Below are 14,976 nucleotides of genomic sequence, written 5' to 3' on the forward strand. Positions count from 1 at the left end.
GTCGGAGAGAAAGGGTCCTGCCCTCACTAAGCCAAGATAGTCTCCAGAGAACTTTTCTTCCCCCAGAGAAGCATGTGATGCTTACAGATTGTTCCTGAAGAGCATCAGACTTCGGTCAAAGAACCACCAGGCTGAGGACGTGTTATATAGGCCGTATTGTCATCACGAAACTGGGGAGGGGAGGGGAGGGAGAGGTGGGAGACGTGTCATGGGGGAAGAGGGTGGCCCCCAGCACCCATTCAGGGACATTCTTCTGCTTTCCTCCCAGCCTGTTCAGGGTCAGGCTTTCTTGACTTGGCCCTGCAGGCCCCTCCTGGGAGTCCAGCCAAGGAGCCACTTCCTTATTGGTCTGGCAGCTGCTGGACAGGCCTCGGCTTATATCTAAGCCTGGATTAAAGCTCCAGTTTCTTATGAAGAGCCGTGGGTCAGGGACCAATTCATTTACTGGTTTTGACACTGTGTCTGGCCCAGTGCAGGCCCCAGGGACATAGAGGTGAGCAGCCCAGGGGTCTCCTGCCTTGTGGCGCTGTGCTCTGGTCAGAAAGCAGATCATAAGGAAAATGTCCCAGCCCTACCTAAGTGCTGGGGAGCCTAGACAGGGGCCATGTGTGTGAGTGTGTGTGTGTGGGGGGGGAGTGGGGGCAGGGGAGGTTCCATCCAGCAGGTAGCAAGCTATGGGGGTTGGATGTTGGGCTGAGGCACAGGGATTTCCTCCTGTGGGCAAAGGAAGACTTCTTGCATTTTGAAAAAAGAGTCTCCCAAGATCAGATCTGTGCTTTAGAAACAGATCAATTAGATGTGTTTATTTTCAATACATTGATTTTTAAAGTGAAAATGAAAGTATCTCCATTTTGGAAAAATGATACCGAACATGAGGACTCACAGAACAGAGGCCTACACACCTGGAAACCTGCTTACCAGTATGGTGCTGATGAGTGACGGGAGCCCTGGCCACGGAGAGAGACAGACTCATGTTCATGTTCAAGTCCCTGCTACTGGCTTGAGCAAATGACGTCCGCGTCTCATCCTCAGTTCCCATGCTTGTCAAATGGGAGCATTGTCACCTGATATGTAGGGCTGTCATCAGGACAAAATGGGATGTCAAAGGACACTGTACCCTGTGTCCACACTGGGCAAAGGTAAAGCGTTGAGGTGAGGTTCCAGAAGGCTCTATATACACAGCTGAGGACATTTCAGTCACGCAGCTGTCCAGCAGCAAATGCACTACCTAGCAATTTCTTGGGAAGTCTCTCTCAGCTGTTCCAGCTCAAATCCGAGCCTGTCCTATAAAAATACGGTGCTGTCCAGAGGAGCAACTGCTCGTGTGTTTGGTGGGCCACCTGCCCGCCGGGTCCAGCCTGCTGGGCCACGAACATCAACAACAGCCCCTTCCTGCTGGGAGAAGGAACAGGGAGCCGGCTTGTTCTCTGGGAGCAGAGGACTGGCGGGTGACGAGGAACATTTTAAGGTGGGACACTTCTTTCCTGCACCGTTGGCAGCTATCTGCATAAGGCGTCCATTATATGCGGGTCCCCAGGCCAGAGGGCCTGAGCGGCCAAGCTAAAATTAGTGTGAAATGTGCCCCCGCCAGAGACAGAGAACATCCGAAGGTCAGATGCCCCCAGTCCGCCGCCCAGGCAGGAGCGGGGAGCGGGCAGCGAACAGCTGTGGCGGCAGCTGCCTCCGGTTCCTCTCGGGCCCTGCCCAGAGACCCGGTCCAATGGCTCAGCGTGAGTTAAAAAATAGAAGGCAGAGTATAATCCCAAACATGTTTTTTAAAAATCCTGCATATGGGTACAGAGAAAAGGTGGGAGGCGATGTCACTGAATATCTAAAAGGCTGTCTCAAGTTTCTAACGTGGAAATAGTGGGGGAATGCTTTTCTCGTGCTTCCCCAAATTTCCTCAATCAATATTTGTTTATTTTGTAATCAGAAGAAAAGATAATAAAGGATGCTGTAAATGATACTTTCACCTTAAGTTAATTTAATGTGTGTTTTAAATTTATAAAAATGATCATAGGCTCATAGAGTATATATGTGTGTGCAAATGTATTTCCGTATCTAGTCCACCAGTGGCGGCGGCTTGGAGTCCTGGAATGTCAAGGTGGCTGGTGCTGAAGATCGACATTCCCCAACTCTTTATTTTCTGGAGAAAAAGGAGGCCCTAGAAGTAAAACAATAAGCCCAGAAACTGCTTTTCACTGAGCCTGGTCCTGAACTGGAGCTTCCCCAGACCTTGCCCCCTTTAGTTCTAGAGTTGTTTGTACTCTCATTTTATGGAGACAGAAGCTGAGGTGCAGAAAAAGTGAGCTGATTCACTCGAGGACGCCCCACTAGGAAGCCACAGAGCTCAGTCCCGATCCTAGTTTTCCATCCGTAGACCACTGAGCTTGAAGAAAGAAAGTAAATCTTTGAAAAGTATCTGCTCCCTGAAGGCTCAAACATTCAGGAAGTCTTTGAATTATCTTTGTGGAGCCCATCTTGGGTGTTACACACCTTCCCTGCCTCTAGGGAACTTGTGTTCCTGTTGCCGGACCAGCCCCCAGGTGCCTCTGAGGGATGGGTGACAAACAGGGGAGTGGGGACCCAAGGGGCACAGCGCCGTTTCTCTCCCGGTGTGGGACAGGGTGGGTGAGTAAGACGTGCAGGAGAAGGCAGACAGATGTCAGGCCTTAGGGACAGGAAAGGCTGGCCAGAGAGGCTGCCTTGGACATGCTCCCTACTCTGGTCCCCTCCACCCTTCCGGTGAGTGCCCCAGACCTGGCCGTGCCTCCGGGCAACCCCAGCTGCTCCGAGCAGCAGCCTTTGCTCCAGCTGCAACCTCTGCCTGCAGGGCCTGTCCCCCTCCCCTTTCCTTCCCCAACTCTTCCAGGGCCCAATTCATCCACGCACATGAGCGTCTTGTCAGTGAATGCATTTTTATCGCGGGCCGACTGTGCACCAGAGCAAGACTGACGCAGTCCCAGCCCCGCCAGTTCTTCGAGAGGGCTTAGCGCTTAGGCTGCCTCAGCCTTGCACACATGGGCTCTGGGGCCAGAATGCCTGGGTTCGGCCTGGCTACGCCACTTCCCTGCTGTGTGTGCTCAGAACAATTACTCAGCCTCCGTGTGCACCCATTCTTCTCATCTTTGAGAGAAGATAATAATAGCATCTGCTTCATAGAGTTGCGCAGGTAGAGTGAAAATCTGTACAGAGCTCTTAGAACAATGCCTGGCACGTGTAAGTCCTCAGTGATCATCAGCTATTATAATCATTCTTATTACCATCTGGCTCAGATTCCCTCCTGAGGATGCCCCTTGCCCTCCGGCTGCCCCTGCTCTGTGGTCCCGTAACACTTTGAATGTCGTCCCAGTTGAGCATCAGTGGTTATGCAGCGTGAGCAGTCGAGGGCCTATCCACCTCCCTCGCTGCACTTGAGGCAGGGACCAAGTTTTAGTCACCTTGAGACAGGAGGATTCCTTGGCAAGTGGAATAGGGGAAACTGAGGTAGACAGCTGAACAAACTGGCCGAGCAATTTATGGCCAGATACGAATGGTCACCTCCAGGGAGATAACGTCTCAGCCTCAGCTGTGTTTCAGCTCCAGGCCCAGGAAAGCAGCAAAGCCAGGCGGGCGAGGCCAGAACCGACGGCAGTGACTAAAGCCTCCCTGCCCTGCCACTGACCAGGAAGTGGAGACCACAGCCCTGAAAGGGCGCACCTGGAGGACTGATGAATATTCTGCTGAAACCTCCCCTGAGCCCTCCCCTAAGATCCCCCTCTGCAAGACAGAAAAACCCAAGACAAAGGACCAGTGCTCCAGGTCTCCCTCTGGGGAGCAGCCCGTGCCTTTCTCTTCTTCTCTGCACACGGGCATGCACCTCCTCAACTCTAGCAGGGGCGTCCGTCCCGTGGCCCAAGGGCCACATGTGGCCCAGGGTGGCTATGAATGTGGCCCAACACAAAATTGTAAATTTACTTAAACCCTTTTTTTTGCTCATCAGTTTTTGTTAGTGTTTGTGTGTTCATTGTGGGGCCCAAAACAACTCTTCTTCCAGTGTGGCCCAGAGATGCCAAAAGGTTAGACACCCCTGCTAAGGCAATGGGTAGCTGGCAGCTTGTCCCAGGCTAATCCCCTGAACCTGTCCCCAAGGCCCCCTTTTCTCTACTAAGCCCTTTCCTATGTCACTGTCCCCGGCTTTCATAAATGTATCCTCGTAGCCACCTGGACTTGTGCTGTAAAGTCTTCTCTATACAAAGTCAGGAGTCCACACACTACTGGCTGGCCCTAGGCAGACCCGCTCAGGGCCAGGCCCCCGCCCGGCAACAATCTCCATCTCGGCCCCCAGCACAAACACAGAGATCATGTCTCCAGGATGACTTCAAAGTTCATGGGTAACCCGCACCCTCAACTCTAACCAAGAAAAGCCTTAGAATCTCCTGGCTGCCTGGGCACCAGAGGATGCATACCTGGCCTTATCACAGAGCTCACCGGTGTTCCTTTAAGCCTGGCCCGAGCTGCCAAGGCAGCTGGGTACCAGGCTCCCTTGAATACTTCTCTGTGACAGGGAGCTCTGGCAGGCGGGTCATTATGAACACCAACACCACTGCCCTACCACACCAGGCTGTTTCCCACGGCTATGCCTCTGCACCCGCTGTGCCCTCCACCCAGAATGCCCTCTCTCCCTTCCCGAGTCCTCCTGCGAGGGGTCTGACAAACTCCCATAGAGCTTTCAGTGGCAGCTCACACGCCCCCGCCTCCACATCAGAGCCCCCGACAGAGTTTGTGGCTCCCTCTCCTCTCTGCTTCTCTTGTGTCACGTGTGTGTGTCTGCTGCCACTCTTTCTCACAGCGGATTGGTATCCACTTGTCCATGTGTCCCTTCCCCCCAGGGTCCACAGTGCCTGGAACAGAGGAATCTCAGGGAAGTGCTGCTGAATGAATTTTAAAGGGAAGTCAAGTCAACTGGCCTGCCTTCCTGCGAAGGCCTATGTGCTAACGTCTCATGCCACCTTTTGAAGCCGAACTCTCACAGGCCCGTCTAGGCCCACTAGTAGCCACTGCCCATCACAGGGGTGTACGCCGACAGAGGAGCGTGGAATGCAAGTCCCGACTACAAGACGGGCTCTGAGCTGCCTTTTCACAGGCGCTCTGGCCTTGGAGTATGGAACCACCCAAGGAAGTAGGTATTTTAGAGACGGAGATGCTGAGGCTCAGACCAGTCACACTGCTCCGCAAGCAGGTGACAGGGCAGCACTGGCGTCCAGCTCTCTCGGGCCCCAGAGCCTACTTTTTCTACCATCCCGTGGGATGACAGATGTGAAAGTGTTTCGAGCTCTGCCAAGAGAGAAAACTGTGAAGCTACAAAACAGTGAAGGATTGCCCGCCGCACAGAAAAACTCTCAGAGGGAGCTGCCTTGTACAGCACAAAATTCTTAAAGGTGGCTGCCCCGGGAGGCAGCCTATTGTTCTTCAGAGACAGGGGAGGAAGAGGGCTGGGCGGGGTGGGAAGAGGTGTTTTGATCGCCAGCCAAGCAGCCCTCTGCCGGAGGGAGCTGCAGCGCAGGACAGGGACCCTGAGTGACTGGGGCTGCCTGTGTCGGGAGACCTGAAGGGCTGCAGTGGGGCCCTGAGCTCCTAAGACTCTGGGCCACAGACACCTCAGCGAGCAGCGCCCTGCCCTGGGCCTCCCCCTGTTCTGGTTCAGTAGCGTTTAACACGAGCACCTCGTCTGAGCTCTCAGCCTCTCCCCTGGGCGCAGAGGCCTCTCTTGGCGGCACAAAGCTGACTATGTACCTTCCTGGGTCATCCAGGGCCCAACCCAAGCCCCCTGGCACGGCATTCAAGGGCCTGCCTGCTTCCCCCAGCCTCACTTCCGCACACTCCTCTTCTGTGCCTGTGGCCCAGGCACTCCGCCTTTGTACCTGCTTTCTCCTTATTCTAGAATGTCCTGCTTCCTTTTTTTCCTTTTTTAACCTGGTGGACTTCTACTCATTCTTCAAAGCCCAGTTCAACTGTCGCCTTCAAATAGTCTGTGCTGAACCACCCCCACAACCAAACCCAAACAGAATAGACCCCTCCCGCCGCCACAGGTCTCCTATACTAGAGCTCTCTGCACGTCATCTCCATTGATGGCAAGCTCCTTAAGGACTGTGACATACGTCATTCATCCGTGTGCCTCAGTGCCCAGCACAGAGGGTACAGCACAGCAGGCAGCCAATACGTCCCAATGACCAGGCCCTGCCTGTTTCCCCACATAGCATTTCACTCCCTGGGACTCCCACAGCTCACTCCAGATGGGGCCGAGACATTGCCCCTGACATCAATAAATTCACCATGGTGGGGAGACAGCGTGGAAACCAACGACTGAAGCAGGGAGGTGTAAGTGATGGTAGAGGCCGGTGCTGTGTGCTGAGTCCAGCTGGACGGTCAGCAGAGGCTCCCCAGAGAACCAAGTGTAAGGTCCAGACCAGCCCACTGGTCTGGATAGCAGGGCAGAGGCAGGCCACGGGAAGAGCATGGGCAAAAATAAGGAGGGGTGAAGCGCTGCTCCATTTGGGGACTGCCATAGAGCTGGAGAGCAGGGGCAGGTGTAACAGAGAGCCGGGGCTGGAGCGGGTGAAGCTGGAGAGGCGGATCCCTCCAGGTTGTCTCACCTGCTTTTAGCTTCCTCCTGGTCCCTAGCCCCCCAAGTTCCCATGCTTTGCAGCTGAGCCAGCCAAGCAGCGTTATGTACCTAGGAACCTCTGAGGCCGGTCTCCCCGCTGAGGAAGCGGATACACCCATCCCATCCCAGACACCCACACACCCATCCTCAAACCACCTTGAGGCCATCAGGGTGGCTCTCTCCTCCTGCAGAGGCCAGGCCTGGACCAGACTCAGGCCACAGCCTGGAGGCAGGCTGGGGACAGAGTGTTGAGTTCCTGGCACGTGTCCCCTGAGCCTTGATCAAGACTGAGAGTGGCATGGTGGACGGGCAGCCTCCCGCCTGCCAGACAGCTCCAACTGCTGCGTACTGTCCAGGCCTCATCTCCCAGGCAGCTCCCCCAGCCTGCCCTGCAGATCTGCCCGTGAGCTTTGGCCCTATATCTACTTCTGCTCTAAATGAGGGCCTCACTGTTAGGTTAACCTGGTCTTCCGGCCTGCAGTGCCCCTCACCCAGCTTGCTCTTCACCCCTACACTCTGCTGCAGGCCTGCCCAGCTGTCAGTGTGCAGGCAGTCTCCGCCCTTCCCATCCTGGCGGCCTCTAGTGTCCGAGGGGTGCTGCCCAGGTACGGGCAGGAGAGGGCAGGTGTGTGGCTGGTGACCACTGGGTCTGAGTCTGACTGTGAGCAGAGTTTGCTGGAAGGGACCCAGGCCCCTGAGCGCAGACATGCACACACGTGGCATATACACAGCCGAGCCCAGGCTCCCTGTGGCTGTGAGGTCCCAGGGAAGTGGCAGATTGCTCCTGTCCCCACCACCCCCTCCCACCCCATGGCCCAGAACAGCCGGTGGCTTGAGGCCTGCCCAGTTCACTGGGTCCGGCTTCCTCACTGTCCGTAGAAGGAAACAGAGACAAGAAAGGGAGGCTCTTGCTCGACAATTTCCCGAGCAAGGTCAGGCCCAGTTCCCTGGCTCCCATCCCGGGGCGTGTGCCCATCCCCATGTGCTGTGTTTGCAGAATGTCAGCTGAAGGGCTCTGGACATTCAGCAGGTTTCCCCTGAAGTCTCAGTAAAGCGTGGGGACCTGTTCTCTGCCACAGATGACGTCAGCTCCACCTCCCTGCTGGCCCCAAACACAGCCCGGTGGCCTCTGGGCTGTGCTGAAATTGCTCTGTGCCCTGTGGTGTGTGGAAGAGGTGGCGGTCGGGGGGACTTACCTGCCCAAAGCCAGCCGCGGTCTCATGGTTGAGATGGGTCAGAGAGTTCTTGAGCTTGGAGGGCTGTGTTGGAGGGAGACCTGTGGGCAGTAGAAAGTGAGACTATTATACCAGCACCATCTGTCAGCCTCCACTTGAGTTTGAAAAATGCACCCAAAAGTGAGGATCACAGCCTTGAAAGAGTAGCCTCACAGCCAAGCCCCAGCTACCACCTCTTCTGCACCACCGTCAACACAGGGCCAAGGTCAGGCTGCCCCAGGGACGCAGCCGCAGCTTCATCACCCGCTCAGAGCTGCCGGTCCTGTTACCAGCGCCTGCAGAAGCCCCTGCATTCCGTTCCTTCTCTCGGGCTGGGAAACTGTCACTTTCCAGCACTCGTGGGTGCTCCCCCATCACCGTTCGCCGTAATTCCTTCATTCTTCCTCTCATCATTCATGCATTCACGCAAGCATTCCATAGCCGTTTGGGGAAGCTATTACACGCTACTGTCAGGTCTCACAGAGATAAGGTCACCAAGAGTGACAGCACAGGTCTAGCAGGAAAGTCGCTTGTAGAGACAGGACTGATGTCACGGGCTCTCACCACCCGGGCTAGTGGGTTTCCTCGCTCCTCTGAGCCGTCCCCGTGCCAGACGCTGGCCGAAGTGTCTCTTATATGTCATGCAGACGGCATGGGGCTTCCCCCCATGTCTGGCACAAGGACTCCTTGTCGTGTGAAACTATTTCTCAAAGCTCCTGCTGATGGAAACTCTACACTTAGTTTCTTTTCATGGGGAAACAACAATACAGAAGCCACAATGAACATAATGCTTTACAATGAACTTGTATTTCAGTAATTGTAGCACCACCACATATATTTAAATAATGGTTCCACATACTCATTTGAGACGTGTTATTTATGTCTTCTGGGCTTAAGGCTTTGACCCCTTGGGGATCCAGTCATTCAATGTTCATTCAGTAAGTATTTATGGCGCGTCTCAGAGATGCCAAGCCCCGTGGCCTATGGGTTAGGGACCCTGGTGCGAGGGAGAGGTGGCTCTACAACCAGGCATGCTTAAAGGCAAGCCCAACTCATCGTGTTTCTACTCCCAAAAAACTGTTAATATTTTCATCTATGCCTCTCTGGTTCTTTATTTATGTACAGGTTTTTTTATACATAGGTGAAGTCATCCTGTGCATAAAACTTTGTAGCTTGCTTTTCTCAACCTTATATCTAAAGTGATCATGTTCTTAAAGGGTGCATACTATTCCAGCAAGTAGACCAGAGGTCAGCAATCTTGTTCTGTTAAAGGCCAGACAGTAAATATTTTAGGCTTTTTGGGCCATACTCTCTCTCCCCATTGCTCCACTCTGCAGCTGTGCACAAAAGCAGCCATAGACAATATGTAAATGAATGGGCCTGTTTGTGTTCCAATAAAACTTTATTTATAAAAACAGGCTATCAGTGGGATTTGGCCTGCAGGCTACCGTTTGCCAACCCTGGTAGAGATGCACACTAGTGTTTGTTTCCATGCGCCAGCACTCAGATTTGCTTTCAGTGCTCAGCGCTTCAGTACTATAGATAAGGCTGTGTGGAAGTTTCTTACAACTTTTTTTTTGCTTAGGCTATATTCCTGGAAATTGGGATGACTGTGCCCCAAAGCATGGATATCTGTGAAGTGAAGCTGTTGGTGCATGCTATGAAACTGCTCCCCCAAAACAATCCACTGGCAGTGACGTGACAGCACCCCAAACCTGGTGCACAGTGGGCATTGTCCTCCAAGTCACTTCCAGCCTCCCCTGCTCCCCTGTGTCTGGACTTTGCTTTTGTCTGATGTTTAAAGCCTTGATCTGCACTTACTCTTTAATCTTCCTCATGTTCTTTTTGAGTAGGGGTCAAATTTAGGGGGTGGGGGAGCCAAGGAGGCAGAGTCTGAAGGCCCAGCGCAGATGGCCCTGGCCAGCAAGGCTGACAGCTGCCCTTCCCTGTTGGGCAAAGAACTTCGGGTACGGACAGTAACTGGAACTTCCAGAGCCTGTATTGCTATGGGCAAGGTAGGGGTGGGGAGAGGAGAGCATCACAGAAAGAAAGGAGCAACACGGTGGGAAGGGGAGAAAGGGGCTTTGGGGTTTACGATGCTGGCTTCTATCAGGCTCCACGTGTGTGAGCTTGGGCAAGTTCTTTCGCCTCTTAGGATTTCCCTTCCTGTCATCTGTGAAGGGGATGAAACAACCACCCGTGCAGGGTTGTCTAGGCAGGGTTCCTCTAGTCATGTCTCCTGTTCCCACTGGCCGTCCCCATGCGGTTAAGGTTGTGCATCTTTTATCTCCTCTGAGGGACATGTACCACGCCAATGTCTCTTGTGTCTTTGGGTCAGGCACACACTACTGTTGCTGGTTTGGGGTCACTCAGCACCCTTTCTCCCTACATCTGCAATAGCACCCTGACTCCATTTTGGGGAATTAGCTCCCCTGGTCTTGGTGGACATTAAAGCAAGGCTCCCCGCCTTCCTGCAGCCCAGGGGAGAACAGAAGGCTGAGCTAGGCATATTGAATGCTCTCTTCAAGGCCCTGGGTTTTCCATTTCTGTGGCCATGGCAGGACAGCCACTGATTAGTTCGTTTTCTGTTTCCCTAGAAGGTCCTAGATCCTTTTCTGAGCCAGGTTTTCCAGCCTTCCTGTCAGATCTGTGAGATCCTTATTATCCTTCCAATTTAACTTTCTTTTGCTTAAGTTGCCCTGACGTCACCTTCCATTGCCTCCACCGAAGAGTCCAGATGGGTGCGGAGAGGAAGAAGTCACAATGGCTTTGGTAGAAAGGGCTGCGGCCAGGTACTCTGGCGCCAAATGCAAAGAGGGAAAGTTCAAGTTGAATGTCAGGAGCTACTCAATAAAGCTATTCCTTCCTGTTTCTTCTTTGCTGGAGCAGGTCTGCTTTTTTTTTTTTGAGGTCGGGGGACAGACCTTCCATAGGCCCGGGGGGTAAACCATGATTAATCCAATCTGGCAGAGGTGGTGTGGGTCCTTGCCAGTGACTGGTTCGGGCATGGGCATGTGACTCAGTTCTGGCTAATGGGACCTATTACTCTCATCTTACAGCTAAGGGAAGTCTTTCCCTGAGTCTCTGGGAAAGGACTCCTTTGTTAATAAAAAAAAAAAAAAGGGTTTGAAGGACAATGTTCCTCTTCTGTACCACCCACCCTCCTGTCTGCAAATGGCCACCAAGACCATCTCATGACCTTGGGTGAGATGATGCTGACTGTGGTTAGGCTGGCAGAAGGAGGAAGCTAGAAAGAGTGGGAATCCTTGACGTCACTGGGCTGCTGAGTTACTCAGCTTGGGAACTGCTCCTACCTCCAGGCTCTCAGAGTTAATGAAACCCTACTGTTGCAGCCACTTGTAGTTAGGCTTCTGTTACCCACAGCCCACAGCATCGGAACACCCAGCCAGAGTTTCAGACTTGGGAGTGTGTATCCCAGCAGCAGGCAGGCACTGCAGCATCATGGGCCAGAGGCAGGAAGTGGCTCAAAGAAGGGAGCGTCTGGAGGTTGGGGCAAGCTTGTGATGGGTTCCAACGGGGCCACTCACGGCAGTCTCCAAAGTGGCAATCTCTGAAGCTGGAAGAATGGCAGCACCATTTTCTGGCAATCTTCCTTGTTTACAGCAAGAACCCGGCCAGCACCTTGAGGGCACAGGGAAGGGAACTAGCCCAAGTGGGGTTTGGGTGGAATGGTAATAGCTAGTCAGGGTCTCAGGGTGTGGAGTTCATGTGTGGCTCTGGCTCTGACTCTCACGGAGAAGTGGAGTGCAAGGCAGGAGAACAGAGGCAGAAAGCAGCAAACCCAGTTCTGCAGAGTCACCAGCACAACAGGGTTTGGGGGAGGCTGCAGCCCAGTGGGCACCCCACCAGCACCCACAGGAATGCCAGGTATGGAGTTCAGGGCAACCAGGCCAATGCCAGGCCATGCCAGCCTCCTGGGCACTGAGGAAATTTAAACTACTTTAGCTCAGGTGCTGGACAGGAACATTGGAGGGACAGTGCCTTCGGTGGAGCTGGGAGGTCAGAACTAACAGGGGCTTAAATAAGGAAATACTTTCCATAAGGAGCTGGAGGATCTCTGGTGAGATTTCCAGCTTATGCCAACCTGAGTCTGATGGTGTGCAAGCAAGCTGGGTGCCTTGGGGAGACAGCCCCGTTCAAGTCCAAGGGGATGGCCGCCGAACCAGTACCCCCTCCATCCTGTTCTTCGTGCATCAGCCCTGGGATCAGGCGCTTCCTCCTGCCATATCCTCATCTGCATGCTCCGCCTCTTCAGAGCACCCACCGCCCCTTTCTTAACACCCAACAGACCCCAGAAATAGTCCCTAGGAGTCATCTTCAGGCCAGAATGATCCCAAAAGGTCATCTAATGTGCCAACCTCATGTGGCCAAAAGGAAAACAGAGGTACAGAGAAGTGCAGGGGAGTGAGTGCCCTCGACCTGTTACAAGCCCGGGCAGTCTCATCCTCTCGAAGGTCAGGCCAGTTCTGACATTCCCTGGCTCTGCTTCAAAAGGACCAGCATGTGAGCAGGAAATGAATTCCTCAGAGCCCCCTGGGATGGCTCCAATTTAAGCCCGGAGTGAGGGAGGATCTGTCCCTTTTCCTTTCTCTCTCTTCTTCCAACACCTGGGTCTCCTGCACTCACCTGCAAGCTCCACCCACTCCTTGTTCCCAAACCAACCTTCCCTCTTACAGTCATTATAGTCACGCAAAGAACCTCCTTACGCAAAGAGCTGAGACTCTCCTCTAATATCGTGCCCTGTTTCTGGAAACTGCCGCCGACTTATTCCTGAGGTCCAGCACTGCCTTATTCCTCAGTCCTGGTCCAGTGCCCAGCTGCGGTCCCACACCCCAAGCCCGAGTCCCCAGTGCCTGGACTGTGCAGCATCGTGGTGATATGCTGGCAGCCAAGAGTGGCTTCTGAAGCAGGTGCTCATCTGAGTTTTACATGAATTACTTTACCAAATCCCAAAGAGGGCCATACTAGGCAGTTACTATCATTACTCCCATTTTACAGACAAGGCAGCAGAAGGCCCTGCTACCAAAGGACACTGGACTGTAAGTGGCAGTGCCCGATAGCCCCCTGACAGCCACATGTCAGCCATTTCTCAGGACTCTGCTCTGCTGGGGGCCTGGACTGGATCCCTCCCACTGCCATCCCCTGGGCTGGCCTTGAGCAACTGCTCTCCCTGTGGCACGGGCGGTCGCCAGTCCCTGGCTTCTCTCTCTCCCTACCACTCTGGGCTTCTGTCATGTCCTTCAGAGAGGACGCAAGGCTTGACAGGACCTGGTTATTTGCAAACGTAGACCCCATGACAGCACCCGTGAAGCTGGCTCCCTCTCACTCGCTCACTGGTCGTCGCTGGGCTGTGGCTCCAGCGGCTGGTGGTGCCGAGCATCCCCCACCACCCAGGGGAAGCTGAGTGGCACCATGAAGAAGCCTGACAGTCCATGCTTAGACCCCAGCCCTGTCCCACAAGGTAGCTCCATGGGAAGGATGGCTTCTCACAGCCTCCAACCCCCAGCTGTGAAGTGGGGCTAATGACACTGATCTTGAGTGGCCTTGGTGAGCACACGTGAAACACCTCTGTCTAGCGCCTGGCTTTCTGTGAAGGCCGGTTCCCCTCCCCGCCTTTTCCTCACTGGCTCCTGCCCATCTTGGTGTGCACTGTCTCCTGGTGCCAGAGAGAGACTCTCGGGGTGAGGAACCTGAACAGTCCCGATGATGCCCACGTGGCTGGCAGGGACCTAAGCACACTCAGCACGCCGGAGATAAATATAGGGTCCAGGCACCTGATTCTAAACAATGGGCTATTCTGGGGTTTGAATTGCTCATCAAGGGAGAGGCAGGCTCTGGGCAGTGACCAGCCCCGGAGGGCAGGACAAGCATTGGGGTGGAAAACAGACAAAGGTGCAGGTGCAGCAATGCCAGCCTGCAAGTTAAAAACCCCAGACTGCCACTGAGGGGGGATGATTAAAAAGCCTCTGGGGTGACCACTCTCACAGTGTACAAACGGGGAAGCTAAGGACAGGGAGGAGAGTGCTTCAACAAACGTTCATCAAGCATCAACTCCAGGCTGGCTGTGTGCTTAGCTAAACAGTGTGTGGGGAGACCGACGGGACACATGCTGTCACACTACCTGTGACGAGTGCCAGGAGGAGGCATGGACAGGCTGCAGGAGCAAGAAGGAGATGCACCCTCCTAATCACACGGGTCATTCATTCGTTCACCGGTGTGCCTGGTGCTCACACGTGCGAGGCACGGGTGAGGTGCCAGAGACGCGGCCCTGAACAAAGTCCAGTCCGGCCTTCCTGGGGCTTGTGGTCGGATGACGGAGAAAGGCAGGCACAGGTGAAGGAAGCTGCGTGCGACAGACTGCCAGGATGTGTAACGCTATGAAGAAAAATACAGCAGAGGAACCTGTCACTGGCTGACATTTCAGGCAGATAGGTTGATGCTAAGTTACAAATTCACTTTATCACATGAGACAGGCAGGCAGTGAACGTGAAGAGGGAAGAGGGAAACCAGGCCCTGGGATGGCCTGCCTTGGGGGTCACAGAGAACCAGCGAGAGCAGGACCGCCCCAGGTGTTGGGCCTCACAGGCTGGAACTAGCCTCTGCACAACGCAGCAGCCCTCATCCCCAGTCCCCAGCACCACCTTCCCTCCCTCTGTCCTGCCCAGAGGATGGGGTGGGAGGGCGCAAGACGCAGCCTTGCCAGGTTGGGGGCCAGAGCCAGGCCCCTTCAGCCACCACCACCTCCTGGCTCTCCGGTCACCCACGCTGGCCTCAGTCTATGGAGACTGACAGAGCGTCAGCCATCCAGACGTGGCAGACTGCTCCTGACCCTCTGCCACCTCCCACAGATGTCAGTGATGCTTTGGTATCAGACACACGTGGTCCCTCCACTTCTGAGCTGTCTGACCTTGACAAGCTCAGCAGAGCATCTGTCAAAGCTGGATGTGGTGCCGTTCTCATAGACCTGTGGGAAGATCCACTAAAGTGAGTGTAAAATGCCCCCAAGTCTGTGGCCCACGGTGGGCCTGAGAAGCTTAGGCACCTCCTGCATCTGCTCCTTCCCGCTGGGCCTGGCCGAAATTGAGCCTGGCCAAA

The 14,976-nt window shown here is 54.4% G+C and overlaps 1 protein-coding gene across 2 annotated transcripts in view; it reads right to left on the minus strand.

The window, feature by feature from the left end:
* The window catches only part of HIVEP3 (HIVEP zinc finger 3), a 424,903-nt gene that overhangs the window by 142,441 nt on the left and 267,486 nt on the right, over window positions 1–14,976 (minus strand). For both annotated transcript variants that reach the window (XM_036025860.1, XM_036025861.1), the window contains one exon: window positions 7,843–7,922. The gene's annotated coding sequence lies outside the window, so the exon portion shown is untranslated. The remainder of the gene's footprint in view (window positions 1–7,842; window positions 7,923–14,976) is intronic.

Source organism: Phyllostomus discolor, chromosome 5 (genome assembly GCF_004126475.2).
Source record: "Phyllostomus discolor isolate MPI-MPIP mPhyDis1 chromosome 5, mPhyDis1.pri.v3, whole genome shotgun sequence".
NCBI lineage: Eukaryota > Metazoa > Chordata > Mammalia > Chiroptera > Phyllostomidae > Phyllostomus > Phyllostomus discolor.